The sequence below is a fragment of the Ascaphus truei genome, chromosome 20, assembly GCF_040206685.1.
Source record: "Ascaphus truei isolate aAscTru1 chromosome 20, aAscTru1.hap1, whole genome shotgun sequence".
Classification (NCBI taxonomy): Eukaryota; Metazoa; Chordata; class Amphibia; order Anura; family Ascaphidae; genus Ascaphus; species Ascaphus truei.
The window spans coordinates 24302983-24325584 of record NC_134502.1 but is presented as its reverse complement, the minus strand read 5'-3'; the positions used below and the strand labels follow the sequence as shown (position 1 = coordinate 24325584).

At 47.0% G+C, this 22602-nt stretch overlaps 1 protein-coding gene across 2 annotated transcripts in view; it reads left to right on the top strand.

Annotated features, from left to right (window-relative positions):
• Window positions 1-22602, top strand: part of LOC142470766 (beta-1,3-galactosyltransferase 2-like) — an 83073-nt gene that overhangs the window by 39461 nt on the left and 21010 nt on the right. Inside the window, exon 1 of one of the 2 annotated variants that reach the window (XM_075577467.1) lies at window positions 11712-11835. The exons of the other annotated variant lie outside the window; for it this stretch is intronic. The gene's annotated coding sequence lies outside the window, so the exon portion shown is untranslated. Of the gene's footprint in view, window positions 1-11711; window positions 11836-22602 lie in introns of those variants that run through there. 2 annotated transcript variants of the gene reach the window in all.

Below are 22602 nucleotides of genomic sequence, written 5' to 3'. Positions count from 1 at the left end.
AACTGGTACACTTATACACCTGTATTCCGAGGCACATTCTAAGAATGTCTTTAAGGCTCGAGGCGAGGTTCACAGACAGTACACACTGCCGTAACTGGTACACTTATACACCTGTATTCCGAGGCACATTCTAAGAATGTCTTTAAGGCTCGAGGCGAGGTTCACAGACAGTACACTCTGCCGTAACTGGTACACTTATACACCTGTATTCCGAGGCACATTCTAAGAATGTGTTTAAGGCTCGAGGCGAGGTTCACAGACAGTACACACTGCCGTAACTGGTACACTTATACACCTGTATTCCGAGGCACATTCTAAGAATGTGTTTAAGGCTCGAGGCGAGGTTCACAGACAGTACACACTGCCGTAACTGGTACACTTATACACCTGTATTCCGAGGCACATTCTAAGAATGTGTTTAAGCCTCGAGGCGAGGTTCACAGACAGTACACACTGCCGTAACTGGTACACTTATACACCTGTATTCCGAGGCACATTCTAAGAATGTCTTTAAGGCTCGAGGCGAGGTTCACAGACAGTACACTCTGCCGTAACTGGTACACTTATACACCTGTATTCCGAGGCACATTCTAAGAATGTCTTTAAGGCTCGAGGTGAGGTTCACAGACAGTACACTCTGCCGTAACTGGTACACTTATACACCTGTATTCCGAGGCACATTCTAAGAATGTCTTTAAGGCTCGAGGCGAGGTTCACAGACAGTACACACTGCCGTAACTGGTACACTTATACACCTGTATTCCGAGGCACATTCTAAGAATGTCTTTAAGGCTCGAGGCGAGGTTCACAGACAGTACACTCTGCCGTAACTGGTACACTTATACACCTGTATTCCGAGGCACATTCTAAGAATGTCTTTAAGGCTCGAGGCGAGGTTCACAGACAGTACACACTGCCGTAACTGGTACACTTATACACCTGTATTCCGAGGCACATTCTAAGAATGTGTTTAAGGCTCGAGGCGAGGTTCACAGACAGTACACTCTGCCGTAACTGGTACACTTATACACCTGTATTCCGAGGCACCTTCTAAGAATGTCTTTAAGGCTCGAGGCGAGGTTCACAGACAGTACACTCTGCCGTAACTGGTACACTTATACACCTGTATTCCGAGGCACATTCTAAGAATGTGTTTAAGGCTCGAGGCGAGGTTCACAGACAGTACACACTGCCGTAACTGGTACACTTATACACCTGTATTCCGAGGCACATTCTAAGAATGTCTTTAAGGCTCGAGGCGAGGTTCACAGACAGTACACACTGCCGTAACTGGTACACTTATACACCTGTATTCCGAGGCACATTCTAAGAATGTGTTTAAGGCTCGAGGCGAGGTTCACAGACAGTACACACTGCCGTAACTGGTACACTTATACACCTGTATTCCGAGGCACATTCTAAGAATGTGTTTAAGGCTCGAGGCGAGGTTCACAGACAGTACACACTGCCGTAACTGGTACACTTATACACCTGTATTCCGAGGCACATTCTAAGAATGTGTTTAAGCCTCGAGGCGAGGTTCACAGACAGTACACACTGCCGTAACTGGTACACTTATACACCTGTATTCCGAGGCACATTCTAAGAATGTCTTTAAGGCTCGAGGCGAGGTTCACAGACAGTACACTCTGCCGTAACTGGTACACTTATACACCTGTATTCCGAGGCACATTCTAAGAATGTCTTTAAGGCTCGAGGTGAGGTTCACAGACAGTACACTCTGCCGTAACTGGTACACTTATACACCTGTATTCCGAGGCACATTCTAAGAATGTCTTTAAGGCTCGAGGCGAGGTTCACAGACAGTACACACTGCCGTAACTGGTACACTTATACACCTGTATTCCGAGGCACATTCTAAGAATGTCTTTAAGGCTCGAGGCGAGGTTCACAGACAGTACACTCTGCCGTAACTGGTACACTTATACACCTGTATTCCGAGGCACATTCTAAGAATGTCTTTAAGGCTCGAGGCGAGGTTCACAGACAGTACACACTGCCGTAACTGGTACACTTATACACCTGTATTCCGAGGCACATTCTAAGAATGTGTTTAAGGCTCGAGGCGAGGTTCACAGACAGTACACACTGCCGTAACTGGTACACTTATACACCTGTATTCCGAGGCACATTCTAAGAATGTCTTTAAGGCTCGAGGCGAGGTTCACAGACAGTACACACTGCCGTAACTGGTACACTTATACACCTGTATTCCGAGGCACATTCTAAGAATGTGTTTAAGGCTCGAGGCGAGGTTCACAGACAGTACACACTGCCGTAACTGGTACACTTATACACCTGTATTCCGAGGCACATTCTAAGAATGTGTTTAAGGCTCGAGGCGAGGTTCACAGACAGTACACACTGCCGTAACTGGTACACTTATACACCTGTATTCCGAGGCACATTCTAAGAATGTGTTTAAGCCTCGAGGCGAGGTTCACAGACAGTACACACTGCCGTAACTGGTACACTTATACACCTGTATTCCGAGGCACATTCTAAGAATGTCTTTAAGGCTCGAGGCGAGGTTCACAGACAGTACACTCTGCCGTAACTGGTACACTTATACACCTGTATTCCGAGGCACATTCTAAGAATGTCTTTAAGGCTCGAGGCGAGGTTCACAGACAGTACACTCTGCCGTAACTGGTACACTTATACACCTGTATTCCGAGGCACATTCTAAGAATGTCTTTAAGGCTCGAGGCGAGGTTCACAGACAGTACACACTGCCGTAACTGGTACACTTATACACCTGTATTCCGAGGCACATTCTAAGAATGTCTTTAAGGCTCGAGGTGAGGTTCACAGACAGTACACTCTGCCGTAACTGGTACACTTATACACCTGTATTCCGAGGCACATTCTAAGAATGTCTTTAAGGCTCGAGGCGAGGTTCACAGACAGTACACACTGCCGTAACTGGTACACTTATACACCTGTATTCCGAGGCACATTCTAAGAATGTCTTTAAGGCTCGAGGCGAGGTTCACAGACAGTACACACTGCCGTAACTGGTACACTTATACACCTGTATTCCGAGGCACATTCTAAGAATGTGTTTAAGGCTCGAGGCGAGGTTCACAGACAGTACACTCTGCCGTAACTGGTACACTTATACACCTGTATTCCGAGGCACATTCTAAGAATGTGTTTAAGGCTCGAGGCGAGGTTCACAGACAGTACACACTGCCGTAACTGGTACACTTATACACCTGTATTCCGAGGCACATTCTAAGAATGTGTTTAAGGCTCGAGGCGAGGTTCACAGACAGTACACACTGCCGTAACTGGTACACTTATACACCTGTATTCCGAGGCACATTCTAAGAATGTCTTTAAGGCTCGAGGCGAGGTTCACAGACAGTACACTCTGCCGTAACTGGTACACTTATACACCTGTATTCCGAGGCACATTCTAAGAATGTGTTTAAGGCTCGAGGCGAGGTTCACAGACAGTACACACTGCCGTAACTGGTACACTTATACACCTGTATTCCGAGGCACATTCTAAGAATGTGTTTAAGCCTCGAGGCGAGGTTCACAGACAGTACACACTGCCGTAACTGGTACACTTATACACCTGTATTCCGAGGCACATTCTAAGAATGTGTTTAAGGCTCGAGGCGAGGTTCACAGACAGTACACACTGCCGTAACTGGTACACTTATACACCTGTATTCCGAGGCACATTCTAAGAATGTGTTTAAGCCTCGAGGCGAGGTTCACAGACAGTACACACTGCCGTAACTGGTACACTTATACACCTGTATTCCGAGGCACATTCTAAGAATGTCTTTAAGGCTCGAGGCGAGGTTCACAGACAGTACACACTGCCGTAACTGGTACACTTATACACCTGTATTCCGAGGCACATTCTAAGAATGTGTTTAAGGCTCGAGGCGAGGTTCACAGACAGTACACACTGCCGTAACTGGTACACTTATACACCTGTATTCCGAGGCACATTCTAAGAATGTGTTTAAGGCTCGAGGCGAGGTTCACAGACAGTACACACTGCCGTAACTGGTACACTTATACACCTGTATTCCGAGGCACATTCTAAGAATGTGTTTAAGGCTCGAGGCGAGGTTCACAGACAGTACACTCTGCCGTAACTGGTACACTTATACACCTGTATTCCGAGGCACATTCTAAGAATGTGTTTAAGCCTCGAGGCGAGGTTCACAGACAGTACACTCTGCCGTAACTGGTACACTTATACACCTGTATTCCGAGGCACATTCTAAGAATGTGTTTAAGCCTCGAGGCGAGGTTCACAGACAGTACACACTGCTGTAACTGGTACACTTTGAGAAAGCTCGTTGGAGCGAAACATGTCAGTGTGTCTGTGAATAAATAGTTTTCATTACACCCCCTTCAACTGTCTCTGTTTGTGGCGCAAGCATATTTTTGGCTGCCTGTCAAGTTTTTCTCTCTTGTTACCACACGCGCCGCACACTGCTGGAGACCGATGCCCTGCAAGTGGAAGCTGTGGATATATCAATTCATCTCACAGTGAGTGCCATCTCATTTGTATCAAGGTTTTTTTTTTCCACTTAATGGAGGTAGTTTTTATGACAGGCGTTTTGTTTGATTCATTGCAAGCCCTATGTAGAGCTAGAGTATAGCCTGGTAATACCCTCCACAACATGAGCAAAGCTGATACTTTACACTTGTGTCAAGATTATACCTCATGTACTTGCTAAGGGCCGTCCTATAGTGTGTGCGGTTGTGCCCGCGCGCACGCCTGTGCGAACGCGTGTGCATGTGCCGCACGCTTTTTGTGTGTATGTTGTGCGCGAGTGAGGTACTGTATGTATGTGTATGTATATGTGTGTGTGTGTGTGTGTGTTACTGTATGTATGTGTGTATGTATGTGTGTGTTACTGCATGTATGTGTGTGTGTTTAAATAAGTTTTTAAATAAACACTTTAATAAATTGTTTATTAACATTGTACACACACACACACACACACACACACACACACACACACACACACACACACACACACACACACACACACACACACACACACACACACACTGTACATACACACACACACACACACACACACACACACACACACATACATATACACATACTGTACATACACATACACGCACACATATACATACACACACACACACACACACACACACACACACACACACACACACACACACACACACACACACACACACACACATACATATACACATACTGTACATACACATACACGCACACATATACATACATTTCAGCGGCGGTAGCGGCGCAAATTCTTTCTTTTCTTCATTCTCTCCCCTGTCGGCCGGTTCCACGCTCACTGCGGTGCGTGCGGCACCATGTAGAAAGGCTGGTTAACCTCAGCCAACTAAAACAGCCGCGCGTGCACACGGTGTAGCGTGCACACGGTGTAGCGCTCGCTCGCAGTATTGAAAAGCCCTAAAGGGTAAGGCTCCTTTAAAACTGTTATACCTACGAGTGAAGGACTGCCACCATTGTGTATTAAGGTTCCCTCACAGATGACAGTGCGTCCCATCCCTTCGAGCCCCAGTGTATCCCTTTGAAAAGGATACCTTTCTTTCCTAACGTATAAACATACTCCACCTCCTCTTTTATTTGCTCGATCTTTCCGAATAAGGGAATAACCCTCTAAATGAACTGCCCAGTCATGAGTTTCATCCCACCATGTTTCAGCAATGCCTGCGATATCATACTGCTCCCTTGTAGCTATAAATTCAACCTCACCCATTTTATCTGTCAGGCTTCTGGCATAAGTAAGCATGCATGTAAGTTTTTTTTCCCCCAGCCTGTTCTATTATCTTAAATACAAGAAAGAAGGGGGAGCACAGGTTGAGGGATAATCGGGGTGACAAAATAAAGGTAGTTAAGTTCGAGTGTGTAAGTCCTCGAACTGATGGACGCGGGGATAGTAGAGCGTATAATAACATAAACACTTGCACGGCCTTGTGCAAATGCTGTCGCATCGAGGTTTCTTTCATTCTTCTTTATGCCTCTGGTACGGTGTTCCTTCTCTCCTGGTCCAAGTTGTGGCTTCTTCTATTTGCAGCTCTTTGTCACGGTATCCCCCCCTCAGAGTAAATGAACAACTGAATAAACAGATGTTAAGGGATATGCAAAATGTAATAATAATGCCTAACTCCGATGATGAAGAGGGTCTATATATAAAAAGCAGAAAGAACTGCAATCACTCACACGGGCGAGTGTGAGTGTAGTCTTTGGGGGAGGTATCTTTCTCCTTTTCACATAAAGAGTCTTTCAATACAAGACTCTTAAGATGTTAATGAATAATGGGAATGGGCGATTAGAAATAATAAAAAATGATAAACCAAACAAAAAAGGGATATAAAACTACTACTCTCATGGCCCCGTGTGAGCACACACAGGGATTGGTATCTGTGCGATCCTCCTTCAAACTTCAACGCTAGCTCCAAAGTGCATTAGAAGTTCCATTAGAGGTTTGGGCTTTTTAGAGCACTGGGACCCCTTTTCTGAGCCTCACACTGATGATACCCATCAAGGTTGAAACATGTATGGGAGTAGGTCTAATGGCCTTGCATCTCATCCCAGCCTCTGTTTAAAAGCTGTGTTTAAAACAGCATGCATTGGCTTGAGGATTGGCTTGTGTAATACGAGCTTGAGACAAAAGGTAGCACTGAGTGCTCATTTGCATGTCATTTCCCAGAATCCCTTGCTGCAGTGGAAGTGCTGTATGCTGGGTGACAATGGGGAAAGACAGGGTTGCAGACCTGTCTAAGACATGCAAATGAACATACAGTAATATTTACAGTTGCTTTATGCTTTACTGTGGAGGGTTTTTGTCACTTTTTTTATTAACCACCATAACCTTAATGACAGTATATATATATATATATATATATATATATATATATATATATATATATATATATATACATATATATATATATACATATATATACATATACATATATATATACATATATATATATATATATATATATATATATATATATATATATAGTGGTCGACAAATCACCAAAAAATCTACTCGCCGAACAAAAAAATCTACTCGCCACCTAGTACCACACTTGGGGCAATAGGAGCTCGCCACGATGTTAAATCCACTCGCCCGGGGGAAACAGGCAGGGGTGGGGAGGGATTGGCTGTGTGCAGTGACAGCCCCGCCCCCTCAGCAAGCACGGGAAAAAACCTGCAGCAGGGGAAACAGAGGCGCAGGTACTGAGCACAGTACAGTACCATCACAGAAACAAAGCCCTGTGTGTGTGTGTGTGAAAAAGAAAGTACACCCTCTTTGAATTCCATGGTTTTACATATCAGGACATAATAACAACCATCTGTTCCTTAGCAGGCCTTAAAATGAGGTAAATACAACCTCAGATGAACAACAACACATGACATATTACACCGTGTCATGATTTATTTACCAAAAATAAAGCCAAAATGGAGAAGCCATGTGTGAAAAACTAAGTACACCTTATGATTCAATAGCTTGTAGAACCACCTTGCATGACCCAATTTCAGCCAAGCTTTAGCTGTCAGACAGATGGCCTCACACTTGACTCTAGAATACTTTGTTATATAGAGGAGTTCATGGTCGACTCAATGACTGCAAGTTTCCCAGGTCCTGTGGCTGCAAAAACAAGCCCCAATCATCACCCCTCCACCACCGTGCTTGACAGTTGGTATGAGGTGTTTGTGCTGATATGATGTGTTTGGTTTTCGCCAAACGTGGAGCTGTGCATTATGGCCAAACATCTCCACATTGGTCTTATCTGTCCAAAGGACATTGTTCCAGAAGTATTGTGGTTTGTTCAGATGCAACTTTGCAAACCTAAGCCGTGCTGCCACGTTCTTTTTAGAGAGAAGAGGCTTTCTCCTGGCAACCCTTCCAAAGAAACCATACTTGTTCAGTCTTTTTCTAATTGTACTGTCATGAACTTTAACATTTAACATGCTAACTGGGGCCTGTGGAGTCTGAGATGTAACTCTTGGGTATTTTGCGATTTCTATGAGCATTATACGGTCTGACCTTGGGGTGAATTTGATGGAACGTCCACTCCTGGGAAGATTGGCAACTGTCTTGAATGTTTTCCACTTTTGAATAATCTTTCTCACTGTAGAATGATGGACTTTAAATTGTTTGAAATGGCCGTATAGCCCTTCCCAGATTGATAGGCAGCAACAATTGCTTCTCTAAGATCATTGCTAATGTCTTTCCTCCTTGGCATTGTGTTAACACACACCTGAATGCTCCAGACCAGCAAACTGTTAAAAAACTTCGGCTTTTATAGAGGTGGTCACACTTGCTGATGATCAATTAATCAAGGGTATTTGATTAGCAGCACCTGCCTGCTACTTAGCATCTTAATTCCTATGGAAGCAGTAAGGGTGCACTTAGTTTTTCACACATAGCTTCTCCATTTTGGCTTTATTTTTGTTAAATAAATCATGGCACGGTGTAATATGTCATGTGTTGTTGTTCATCTGAGGTTGTATTTACCTAATTTTTTACACCTGCTAAGGAACAGATGATTGTTATTATGTCCTGATATGTAAAACCATGGAATTCAAAGAGGGCGCACTTTCTTTTTCACATGCACTCAATATTTTTGTATACAGGACGTATTCACTCATTTGATCCACCAAGCAGGTGAACATATTCTATGTATGTGTGTGTATATATAGATAGAGATATAGAGATATAGAGATATAGATATATATAGTTGAAAAAGATTTCACAGGCACACCAATATAGTATCCTGAATGGGCTGGTGCATATCCCATAAAGATAACAAAAACATACATTACCAGAAACTGGCAAAAAGGACAGAAGTCCAACGTTTCGATCCCCCCTGAGGAAGATCCCCCTGTGGGATCGAAACGTTGGACTTCTGTGCTTTGTGTTTTAATACACTTACTGAATTTACCTGCCTGAGTGCTGTCTCCTTTTTGCCAGTTTCTGGTAATGTATGTACAGTGTATATGTAGCCCAGGTCTCCAGCGGCTCCTAGAGACCCCCCCCCCTCCTTTGGAGCAGCGCGGTCGCGGGTGCCGCCGGAGCCTCCGACGGACCCGACGGCTGCTTCCAAAGGTGGGGGCCGGAGCAGGGAGCGGAGCGCTACTTCGGAGAGGCGTCCGGTTGCCGGGGACGCGATCGGGCCGCTGCTAGGGCCGCGGTCGCGTCGCGAGGGTCCCGGCGGCTCGCGGAGCAGGACGCCGCCATTGCCAGGTGTGTTGCGCATGCGCAGGGGCTAGGAGCATCGGGAGGCCCACAGATAGCTCGCGCATGCGCAGGTAGGAGCCCGCAAAACCCTAGCCTACCAGGGAAGGCTCTAGGCAGGGACTACGAGTCCCATGAGCCTCTGCGCGCCCCACGTGATGCCAGGGAGCCAATAGGGCTTAGGATCTCTCTGCAGAAAGGATACATTTCGCGCGCTGAGCCCACGCTAGTTAGTTGGAGCTGGGAGCAAGAAGGGGAAGGAAGGGTGCAGGGAGCGAGTGAAGCTCCTGCACCAGGTAAGGTTCCCTCAGGTCCCAGACAGGCCACAACTCCCCACCAGATTAGTGGGTAATTATAAGGGACGGCCCTAGGTTAGGGACCCTGCCCTTAGGTGTGTGTATATGCTGTCTTGTCAGAGTCACGGCTGTCAGTGCTGTGAGGTCTGACAAGAAGGCATCGGGTGTTGTTGCAGCACGTTTGCTGCAAGTACCAAGTAGGTGGCAGTGCATTACTGCAGGTGCTAGGTAGTAGTTAGAGTCAGGACCGGGAAGAGCTAGGGGAACGGAGCAGGTCAGTAACCCCTTAGGTCCCAGATAGGTCCTCACTCCCCAGTTTGTGGTGCTACAGGGACAGGCCCTAGGTTAGGGACCTTGTCACAGTAGCACTAGTGTTAGATAGGGACACAGCGGACGCTGAGCTCCCCGAGAGAAGACCTGGGCTCCAGTCTGTGCCGCAGAGACAAAGACTCTCTCCAGGGTGGGATCGCCCCTGGCGGACGCCATGCAAGGAACCACAGGATCAGACGGAATCACCGAGCGACAGATCCTTTGCAAAGTCAATTGCAGCCCCGGGCACCGGAGTGTCCGGCAGGTAATCCACGAGTGCACCAACGAGCTCACTCATATTCACACAGGACACAGTGGCTGCGCAGTCACACATACACATCTCACTTGAAGGGTGGGGTAGTACTGCGTGGGGCTATTGGACAATGGGTGGGATCATCAGGTGGGGTTGTGAGGGAAGTTAGCATCCTGCGAGACGCGTGAGTTAGCGTCTCCTCTAGGGAGGGACACCTGTTGATTCATGAATGTTATGCATAATTCCGTCCCTATGATCATAAGTAAAAGCCTTATTGGTTATACATAAGTGTGCTGAGTATTTGTATGTGTCCTGCGAGGAACAATTCCTGCTCTGCTAGGAACCATCACAGGTGGAGGCGCTGCACCGAGTACAGGGTTACTCTTAATATAATTGCCCCAGGTTCCCCCGTGGCGGAAGCTCAGCCGTCCTGTGAGCCAAGCAGGTAAAGCACCACACCTGGTAACACTAAGTTCCCCGCACCCACACTATATCTGCGATTGGGTGGGGTGGAATACCCGTTACATATATATATATATATATAGAGGGGAGGGGGAAGCCCCGATCGGAGGACCGATCCTCCGAGGCTCCGGCGCGTGCGCGGGAGAATGCGGCGCGCGCCCGGTATCTGTCGCGGCCGAGACCGGGTAAATGTTAGAATAAACTCGGCAGCGACAGTATCAGGACATAATAACAATCATCTGTTCCTTAGCAGGTCTTAAAGTTGGGTAAATACAACCTCAGTTGAACAACAACACATGACATATTACACCGTGTCATGATTTATTTAACAAAAATAAAGCCAAAATGCAGAAGCCATGTGTGAAATATATATAAATCCAGTACACAGTGCCCTCTTCCTGGTATTACACCCACTCCCAGCTGCCTGTATACGTGTGCATACACACATATATACAGTATATATAAATCCAGTACACAGTGCCCTCTTCCTGGTATTACACCCACTCCCAGCTGCCTGTATACGTGTGCATACACACATATATACAGTATATATAAATCCAGTACACAGTGCCCTCTTCCTGGCGTTACACCCACTCCCATCTGCCTGTATACGTGTGCATACACACATATATACCGTATATATAAATCCAGTACACAGTGCCCTCTTCCTGGTATTACACCCACTCCCAGCTGCCTGTATACGTGTGCATACACACATATATACAGTATATATAAATCCAGTACACAGTGCCCTCTTCCTGGTATTACACCCACTCCCAGCTGCCTGTATACGTGTGCATACACACATATATATATATACCGTATATATAAATCCAGTACACGGTGTCCTCTTCCTGGCGTTACACCCACTCCCAGCTGCCTGTACAGGTATACGTGTGCATGCACACATATATACCGTATATATAAATCCAGTACACAGTGCCCTCTTCCTGGCGTTACACCCACTCCCAGCTGCCTGTATACGTGTGCATACACACATATATATACCGTATATATAAATCCAGTACACAGTGCCCTCTTCCTGGCGTTACACCCACTCCCAGCTGCCTGTATACGTGTGCATACACACACATATATACCGTATATATAAATCCGGTACACGGTGCCCTCTTCCTGGCGTTACACCCTCCCAGCTGCCTGTATCTGCTTCTCCCTGCGCTGAGCTGTCACTCTCACCTCTCTGCTCACCTGAGCACAGCTCCTGCACACTGGCTGCCAGGTAAGAGGCGATAAGATGCCGGAGGAGGGAGAGCTTGCATTTATTTTCTCCATAACATATCTCTCATCTCTTTCTCTCTCTCTCTCTCTCTCTCTCTCTCTCTCTCTCTCTCTCTCTCTGTGTGTATTACCTCTCTCTCTCCCTGTGTATTATCTCTCTCTCTCTCTCTCTCTCTCTCTCTCTCTCTCTCTCTCTCTCTCTCTCTCTCTCTCTCTCTCTCTCTCTCTCTCTGTGTATTATCTCTCTCTCTCTCTCTCTCTCTCTCTCTCTCTCTCTCTCACACTGTTAGTGTATTATCTTTCTCTTCCTGTGTAGTATCTATCTCTCTCTCTCTCTCTCTGTCTCTGTCTCTGTCTCTGTCTCTCTCTGTCTCTCTCTGTCTCTCTCTGTCTCTCTCTGTCTCTCTCTCTCTCCGTCTTTCTCTCTCTCTCCGTTCATCTCTTACCAACATATTTCAAGTATATGTTTCAATACCTCCTCTTTCAAATCAAATCAGCAAACCAGTTAGTGTTTAGGACCTGCGATATTATGGTCATGCCTTGAAAGTGGCTCGCAGGCTTATACGCTTTGGCCAAAGGGTTAAACTAAATGACCCTTTTTCAAGAGATATATAGGTATTTCACTGTGTATTTTTGTCACATTGGATGTAGCACTGGACTCCTCTGTTCCTTGTTTTATACAATTAGCCACGCCCAGTAGCACTCCTTTTGACACTTATATATATATATATATATATATATATATATATATTGTGGTCATTTGGGGGGGTTTCTGAGAGCTTGATGGGTATCTGTGCGCAAATCAAATAAGCATTATTGGTATGACAGAAAAATATTACAGTAATGCCAAAGCATGAATAAGATCTGTCAAATATATTTTGGTGTAGAGGTATCTGTACCGTGTTAACCGAGCTTAATCATCAAAAACAGATAGTCGACGCCGTTCTGCGGCTAACGTAATGCTTTTAGTTGTGCGAGCTTTCGAGATACACTGATCTCTTCTTCCGGCGATGTTACAATTGGAACACCTGTCTAAGACATGCAAATGGGCACAATGTAATATTTCCATTTGTGTGTGTGTGTGGATATATATATATATAAATAATAGTAGGGGATTTGTTATGCATTGTCCATTTCCCCTTGTATACCTGTCTCTCTTTCTTTCCTTCTCTCTCTTTAGATAACGAAATATATTACTTTATACAATCTCTTATATCATATATTAAGTATTCTTTCTCTGCCTGTCAGTCTCTGTCACTCCTTGTATATATGTACGAGTTCAACGATATCCTGCTCTTCAACCGGTTAAAATAAATATGTAGAGCACACGCTGAAAGTAGCCGGCATTGCTCGGGGGGGAATTTTAAAAAACCCAAAAATAGTGATATTTGTAAATGGATGTCATGTTTTTGTTTCCCAATTCGAAATCCCCCCGGCTAAAAACCACAACCCCCCCCCCCCATAATAATTAAATTGCCTCTGAGATCCTGAAGTGTCAGACCGTGAGCCCCTAACGCTGCGTGTGTGTGTGGGACACTGTCCTCTCGTCCCAACCACTGATCTCACACGCGGGAACAATTTTGGCTGCTCCTTAATTTTTGCTAACGATTTTCAGCACGACCGAGATTAAGTGGCACCTCGAGGGTTGTGTGATGGGATCATGCCAGGTGGGATGTCATAGTTGATGTCATCAGTTACGTCATTGCTGATGTCATTTGTGAATTGTATCCAACCATCGACAAAAAAAAACCGTGCTCCTCGATCTCAGGAGCCATCAGGCAAAATGTGGTTACGATCTCATAAGAGGCGTCCCAATGCAGAACAGGCAGACCGCTTTCCAAAATGTGTAGTAGATATAGATAAGGGTCATTCAAAATCCATTACGGACCGGCCCAGATATATACGGCGATTACCAACCAAATCATGTAACAGTTAATGGACAGATTAGCTGTACGGTGGTGCGAGCTTTTAGGTAACCGACAGCAGAGTTGTTCATAGAATAAATGACAAGGTGCTGGGTGTGTGTGCCGACACTCGCTTCGCCGCAGTTTCGAGCGAAGTTTCTAAACGTTTGCAGTAAATTTAAACCCCCCCCCCTCTCCCCTTGTGAGCACAGTCCCACGTCTGAGGGCTGCAACCCCCTGTCCTTCCCGCATTATCTCTGAGCATGCAGTGCTTCCGCTGCAGCAAAGGGTTCTGGGTAATGACATGCCAATGAGCACTCACAGTGTGTCACCTTTGGCTTCATGTCCATTGTAACGCGGATCCCTATAAGCGCACACCTGCCGTATTAGTGCATGGCCTAATTTGGGAATGTGTTCATTAATGCATGAGCACATTCCCATGTCTCATACGTAATCAACCCCACCTTTCCCCCTATTATCTCTGAGCATGCAGTGCTTCCTACTTAATGATGCGGGGATAAAATATGTATGTAAGAATGTGATCCTATTAAAGTCTATAGGGACAGCTGATGTGTGTAAGAGGGTGTGAAAGCGTAGAAATAAGATCAATGAGTCAAGGGTTCAAAAAGTAACACATGAGTTTATCTGTACCATGGCACAATTGAGAGAAAAGAATTCCAACAAGGAACTCAGGCCCCTGAAAACATATTGCTTGGATCACATTTTTATACATTTCAAAATGAGTAATACACCCCTTAAGGGGGCTGGCTTAGAGATAAATGATATATGATGACATGCAAAAATATATTAGTTGATACATAAATATGCTTTACATTGCTATATTCTTATCGATAATTTACCATAATGTGGGCCTCTTAACCTTGTGACATAAGGGAGTTACTCTGTTCAGCCCTGTATGTGTACTGTAGTTGTTAGATAACAAATCCTACGGTTAGCAAAAATATCTAAAGACAGGAGATATTGCTTACGAATGCTATTTCAATTCTTGCATGACTCGTAGGAATTACAAGGGTGGGTTAGATCCAGAAGCGATACTCTGCAGACTCAAACATTCACAGTTCATTCATTCACGAATGAAACAAATAAACATTCATATAAGCAAACACTCAGAAAATGGTGGTTTAGGCCAAAATGGAGGTGATGATAGCCACACACATTATCTCAATCTTCACAAGGGGGATCCTATTAAAGTCTATAGGGACAGCTGATGTGTGTAAGAGGGGGATCCTATTAAAGTATATAGGGGCAGCTGATGTGTGTAAGAGGGGGATCCTATTAAAGTCTATAGGGGCAGCTGATGTGTGTGTAACGGGTATTCCCCCACCCAATCGCAGATATAGTGTGGGTGCGGAGAACATACAGTGTTACCAGGTGTGGTGCTTTACCTGTTAGGCTCACAGGAGGGCTGAGCTTCCACCACGGGGAACCTGGGGCAATTATATTATGAGTAACCCTGTACTCGGTGCAGCGCCTCCACCTGCGATGGTTCCTAGCAGAGCAGGAATTGTTCCTCGCAGGACACATACAAATACTCAGCACACCTTATGTATAATAACCAACACCTTTACTTATGAACATAGGAACCATATAACATCACCAGAACAACAGGTGTCCCTCTCTAGAGGAGACACTGACTACGGCGTCTCACAGGACGCTCCCACCTACACCGGGTGATCCCACCCCGTGTCTAGTAATCCCCACACAATGTCCCGCACTCTTACAGAGAGAGGATATGTGTGACTGCGCAGTCACTAGTGAAGCTAATAGGATCGTTGGTGCACTTGTTGATAAGGGTTACCTGCAGTGCTTGGGCCTGTAACGGGACTTCACAAAGGATCCGATGACTGAAGGACACCAGAACCACCGTCCGGGCGATCCCACCCGGATAGCTGCTGTAGCCGCAGCGGAGACCTGCGCCCAACCTTCTGCACGGATGCGCAGCGTCGGCTGAGTCCCTAACTGACTCTGTGAACTAAGGTGATGCTCGCTGCTACTATAGGCCGTCCCTACAGCACAGCAACCTTAAGTGTCTTCAGGGGAAACTCTAAGGGGCCTACGGGGTAGCCTGTCCTATGCAGGTGGGTCACTGACCCCCTGCACCCACACTACCTCTCCCGTACCACCCGGGTCCCCACTGATTAACTCCTACCTACTACTCCCAACACCTGCAACAACGCCCTGCAACCAGCTTGGTGTCTTCAGCGAACGTGCTGCACACACACACGATGTCCTCTTGTTAGCACTCACAGCACTGACAGCCGTGACACTGACAAGACGCACCCACACACGAACCTAAGGGCAGGGTCCCTAACCTGGGTCCGTCCCTTATTAATTACCCACTAATCTGGTGGGGAGTTGGGGCCTGCCTGGGACCTGGGGAACTACCTTACCTGGTGTAGGAGCCACTTGCTCACTACACCCTTCCTTCCCCTTCCTGCTCCCAGCTCCAACTGACGTGCTCCAAAGCCCGCGAAAAGTATCTATCTGCCTGTCCGGGAATCCTGGTCTCTCATTGGCCACCATCAGGCACCTGGTATGCTTGGCCCTAAGCCTCATGGGAGTTGTAGTCCCGTGGAGGCTGCAAACACATTGCGGCCGCGTGCGCGCTTTCCCTGTGCGGAGGTTGCAGGGATGGAGGCAGTTGTGGCGGGAGGGGGGGGAGGGAAGCGCGCGCATTTGGAGCCCTGGAGTGGACGCACGCGGAACGCATGTGCTGGAGCGGCCGGAGGTGAGGGAGGGGAGCGCGTCACACCGCTGGAGCGCGCTCCTTCCCTACCAGGGGAGGAGACAGGGGTGGGGCGCGCAGGGAGTCCCGGCGGCCCTGTTTGCCACAGTTTCAGTGTCAATTCGCCACAAGTGGCGAATGGCGACAGGGCCGCCCACCCTGGGTCTATAGGGGCAGCTGATGTGTGTAAGCGGGCGATCCTATTAAAGTATATAGGGGCAGCTGATGTGTGTAAGCGGGCGATCCTATTAAAGTATATAGGGGCAGCTGATGTGTGTAAGCGGGCGATCCTATTAAAGTATATAGGGGCAGCTGATGTGTGTAAGCGGGCGATCCTATTAAAGTATATAGGGGCAGCTGATATGTGTAAGCGGGGATCGTATTAAAGTCTATAGGGGCAGCTGATGTGTGTAAGAGAGTGATCCTATTAAAGTCTATAGGGACAGCTGATGTGTGTAAGAAAGTGATCCTATTAAAGTCTATAGGGGCAGCTGATGGGTGTAAGAGTGTGATCCTATTAAAGTTTGTGGAGGAAACTGGTGTATAAGAGGGTGATCCTGATAAAGTATCCGAGGGAAACTGACGTGTGTAATAGTGTGTGACCCTATTAAAGTCTATGGGGGAAGCTTATGTGTGTAAGAAAGGGATCCTATTAAAGTATATAGGGGCAACTGATAGGTGTAAGAGGGGGATCCTATTAAAGTTTGTGGAAGAAACTGGTGTGTGTAACAGGGTGATCCTGATAAAGTGTCCGAGGGAAACTGACGTGTGTAATAGTGTGTGACCCTATTAAAGTCTATGGGGGAAACGGATATATGTAAGGCAGTGACCGTGTGTATTTAATAGGATGGGTGGGATGAACAGAAAGATAACAGCCTCACATCGATACATGAAGAATCATTCCCTGTGAGTCAGCAAATCCCAAAATACCCCCGAGTGAGCACAATCACATCTCAGGCAGGTCTGCCACCCTGCCTTCCCCCATTATCTCTTTGTGCTTCCGCTGCAGCCAGGGCTCCTGGGTAATGGCATGCAAATGAGCACTCACAGTGCGTCTCCTTTAGCTTCCTGTCCATTGTAACATGGATCCCCTATAAGCGTACGCCTGTTGTATTACACAGCTTTTATAGCATAGCCTGTGGTTACAGAAGTGCAAAGCCAGTAACCCTACTCACAGACAGCCATTCCCACCTCTTCGGTCTCAGTGTGCGGCTGGTTGTACTGGCGTTGCAATGTGACGCTGGGAGTGGGTATATAACCAGACACAAAGTAAGTTAGGGCGAGTAAAAAAAGTTTTTTAAAAACCCCTCCAGCCCAAAGTGTACGGCAAATAAAAATACCCCGTGTGAGCACATTCACACGTCTCAGACGGGTCTGCATCCCTCGCCCTTCCCCATTATCTCTTACCACGCAAGGCTTCCACTGCAGCCAGGGGTTCTGGGTAATGGCATGCATATGAGAACTCACAGTTGCGTCACTTTTAGCTCCTCGTCCATCGCAGCACGGATCCCCTATAAGCGCACGGCTGCCGTGTAGTTTGCAAAAACAGCGGAAAAAAAGTGCGCTTGAACGTTTGACACCAGCGGCGGAGAATTCGCCCTTCGGCTGGTGCGCTCTGTTTAAAGTGACGCAGTAACGGCCTGGAGACCTCGATCGGACTCTGGAAGCCAACGAGTTACCGTGCAACAGCAGACTGTGTACTAAGTATCTCTATATCTCACCACCACTTCCCCGTACCTTACATTTCCCAAACTCTCTTCGCCTCTATCAGCGATTCATTTTGGAGGGCCCCGGGCATGTGGCAATTTTTGGCGTGTGCGCAGACCTGCAATTCCCCCTTCTGCGCATGCGCGACCTCCGTTGTGCTCATGTGCAAACTCGGCACCCCCCCCCCCCCCGTTCTGAGCGTACGCAACCTCGGACTTCCCCGTTTTGCGCATGCGCAGACATGGCGGCCCCCTTCTCTGTACATTATGGATACTGTACTTTGTAACGATAGTGTGATACTGGCTCAAATTTATATACTGTATAAAGCTGACTCTACTAACTAGAACAGTGTTTTTCAACCAGGGTTCCCCGGGCATCCCTAAAGGGTTCCCTGCAATTTTTTTGCTCATTTGAAAATGGTATCAAATACAGAATTTTCAATGCATCTGATCTCAGACGCGCTATTAGAGAGGGTTGGGGTTCCTTACAATGCATCTGATCTCAGACGTGCTATTAGAGAGGGTTGGGGTTCCTTACAATGCATCTGATCTCAGACGTGCTATTAGAGAGGGTTGGGGTTCCTTACAATGCATCTGATCTCAGACGCGCTATTAGAGAGGGTTGGGGATTCCTTACAATGCATCTGATCTCAGACGCGCTATTAGAGAGGGTTGGGGTTCCTTACAATGCATCTGATCTCAGACGCGCTATTAGAGGGGGTTGGGGATTCCTTACAATGCATCTGATCTCAGACGCGCTATTAGAGAGGGTTGGGGTTCCTCACAATGCATCTGATCTCAGACGCGCTATTAGAGTGGGTTGGGGTTCCTTACAATGCATCTGATCTCAGACACACTATTAGAGAGGGTTGGGGTTCCTTACAATGCATCTGACCTCAGACGCGCTATTAGAGAGGGTTGGGGTTCCTTACAATGCATCTGATCTCAGACGCGCTATTAGAGAGGGTTGGGGATTCCTTACAATGCATCTGATCTTAGACGCGCTATTAGAGAGGGTTGGGGTTTCTTACAATACATCTGATCTCAGACGCGCTATTAGAGAGGGTTGGGGTTCCTTACAATGCATCTGATCTCAGACGCGCTATTAGAGAGGGTTGGGGTTCCTTACAATGCATCTGATCTCAGACGCGCTATTAGAGAGGGTTGGGGTTCCTTACAATGCATCTGATCTCAGACGCGCTATTAGAGAGGGTTGGGGTTCGTTACAATGCATCTGATCTCAGACGCGCTATTAGAGAGGGTTGGGGATCCTTACAATGCATCTGACCTCAGACGCGCTATTAGAGAGGGTTGGGGTTCCTTACAATGCATCTGATCTCAGACGCGCTATTAGAGAGGGTTGGGGTTCCTCACAATGCATCTGATCTCAGACGCGCTATTAGAGTGGGTTGGGGTTCCTTACAATGCATCTGATCTCAGACGCGCTATTAGAGAGGGTTGGGGTTCCTTACAATGCATCTGACCTCAGACGCGCTATTAGAGAGGGTTGGGGTTCCTTACAATGCATCTGATCTCAGACGCGCTATTAGAGAGGGTTGGGGTTCCTTACAATGCATCTGATCTCAGACGCGCTATTAGAGAGGGTTGGGGTTCGTTACAATGCATCTGATCTCAGACGCGCTCTTAGAGAGGGTTGGGGTTCCTTACAATGCATCTGATCTCAGACGCGCTATTAGAGAGGGTTGGGGTTCCTCACAATGCATCTGATCTCAGACGCGCTATTAGAGAGGGTTGGGGTTCCTCACAATGCATCTGATCTCAGACGCGCTATTAGAGTGGGTTGGGGTTCCTTACAATGCATCTGATCTCAGACACACTATTAGAGAGGGTTGGGGTTCCTTACAATGCATCTGACCTCAGACGCGCTATTAGAGAGGGTTGGGGTTCCTTACAATGCATCTGATCTCAGACGCGCTATTAGAGAGGGTTGGGGATTCCTTACAATGCATCTGATCTTAGACGCGCTATTAGAGAGGGTTGGGGTTTCTTACAATACATCTGATCTCAGACGCGCTATTAGAGAGGGTTGGGGTTCCTTACAATGCATCTGATCTCAGACGCGCTATTAGAGAGGGTTGGGGTTCCTTACAATGCATCTGATCTCAGACGCGCTATTAGAGAGGGTTGGGGTTCCTTACAATGCATCTGATCTCAGACGCGCTATTAGAGAGGGTTGGGGTTCGTTACAATGCATCTGATCTCAGACGCGCTATTAGAGAGGGTTGGGGATCCTTACAATGCATCTGACCTCAGACGCGCTATTAGAGAGGGTTGGGGTTCCTTACAATGCATCTGATCTCAGACGTGCTATTAGAGAGGGTTGGTGTTCCTTACAATGCATCTCATCTCAGACGCGCTATTAGAGAGGGTTGGGGATTCCTTACAATGCATCTGATCTCAGACGCGCTATTAGAGAGGGTTGGGGTTCCTTACAATGCATCTGATCTCAGACGCGCTATTAGAGAGGGTTGGGGTTCCTTACAATGCATCTGATCTCAGACGCGCTATTAGAGAGGGTTGGGGTTCCTTACAATGCATCTGATCTCAGACGCGCTATTAGAGAGGGTTGGGGTTCCTTACAATGCATCTGATCTCAGACGCGCTATTAGAGAGGGTTGGGGTTCGTTACAATGCATCTGATCTCAGACGCGCTCTTAGAGAGGGTTGGGGTTCCTTACAATGCATCTGATCTCAGACGCGCTATTAGAGAGGGTTGGGGTTCCTCACAATGCATCTGATCTCAGACGCGCTATTAGAGAGGGTTGGGGTTCCTCACAATGCATCTGATCTCAGACGCGCTATTAGAGTGGGTTGGGGTTCCTTACAATGCATCTGATCTCAGACACACTATTAGAGAGGGTTGGGGTTCCTTACAATGCATCTGACCTCAGACGCGCTATTAGAGAGGGTTGGGGTTCCTTACAATGCATCTGATCTCAGACGCGCTATTAGAGAGGGTTGGGGATTCCTTACAATGCATCTGATCTTAGACGCGCTATTAGAGAGGGTTGGGGTTTCTTACAATACATCTGATCTCAGACGCGCTATTAGAGAGGGTTGGGGTTCCTTACAATGCATCTGATCTCAGACGCGCTATTAGAGAGGGTTGGGGTTCCTTACAATGCATCTGATCTCAGACGCGCTATTAGAGAGGGTTGGGGTTCCTTACAATGCATCTGATCTCAGACGCGCTATTAGAGAGGGTTGGGGTTCGTTACAATGCATCTGATCTCAGACGCGCTATTAGAGAGGGTTGGGGATCCTTACAATGCATCTGACCTCAGACGCGCTATTAGAGAGGGTTGGGGTTCCTTACAATGCATCTGATCTCAGACGTGCTATTAGAGAGGGTTGGGGTTCCTCACAATGCATCTGATCTCAGACGCGCTATTAGAGTGGGTTGGGGTTCCTTACAATGCATCTGATCTCAGACGCGCTATTAGAGAGGGTTGGGGTTCCTTACAATGCATCTGACCTCAGACGCGCTATTAGAGAGGGTTGGGGTTCCTTACAATGCATCTGATCTCAGACGCGCTATTAGAGAGGGTTGGGGTTCCTTACAATGCATCTGATCTCAGACGCGCTATTAGAGAGGGTTGGGGTTCGTTACAATGCATCTGATCTCAGACGCGCTCTTAGAGAGGGTTGGGGTTCCTTACAATGCATCTGATCTCAGACGCGCTATTAGAGAGGGTTGGGGTTCCTCACAATGCATCTGATCTCAGACGCGCTATTAGAGAGGGTTGGGGTTCCTCACAATGCATCTGATCTCAGACGCGCTATTAGAGTGGGTTGGGGTTCCTTACAATGCATCTGATCTCAGACACACTATTAGAGAGGGTTGGGGTTCCTTACAATGCATCTGACCTCAGACGCGCTATTAGAGAGGGTTGGGGTTCCTTACAATGCATCTGATCTCAGACGCGCTATTAGAGAGGGTTGGGGATTCCTTACAATGCATCTGATCTTAGACGCGCTATTAGAGAGGGTTGGGGTTTCTTACAATACATCTGATCTCAGACGCGCTATTAGAGAGGGTTGGGGTTCCTTACAATGCATCTGATCTCAGACGCGCTATTAGAGAGGGTTGGGGTTCCTTACAATGCATCTGATCTCAGACGCGCTATTAGAGAGGGTTGGGGTTCCTTACAATGCATCTGATCTCAGACGCGCTATTAGAGAGGGTTGGGGTTCGTTACAATGCATCTGATCTCAGACGCGCTATTAGAGAGGGTTGGGGATCCTTACAATGCATCTGACCTCAGACGCGCTATTAGAGAGGGTTGGGGTTCCTTACAATGCATCTGATCTCAGACGCGCTATTAGAGAGGGTTGGGGTTCCTCACAATGCATCTGATCTCAGACGCGCTATTAGAGTGGGTTGGGGTTCC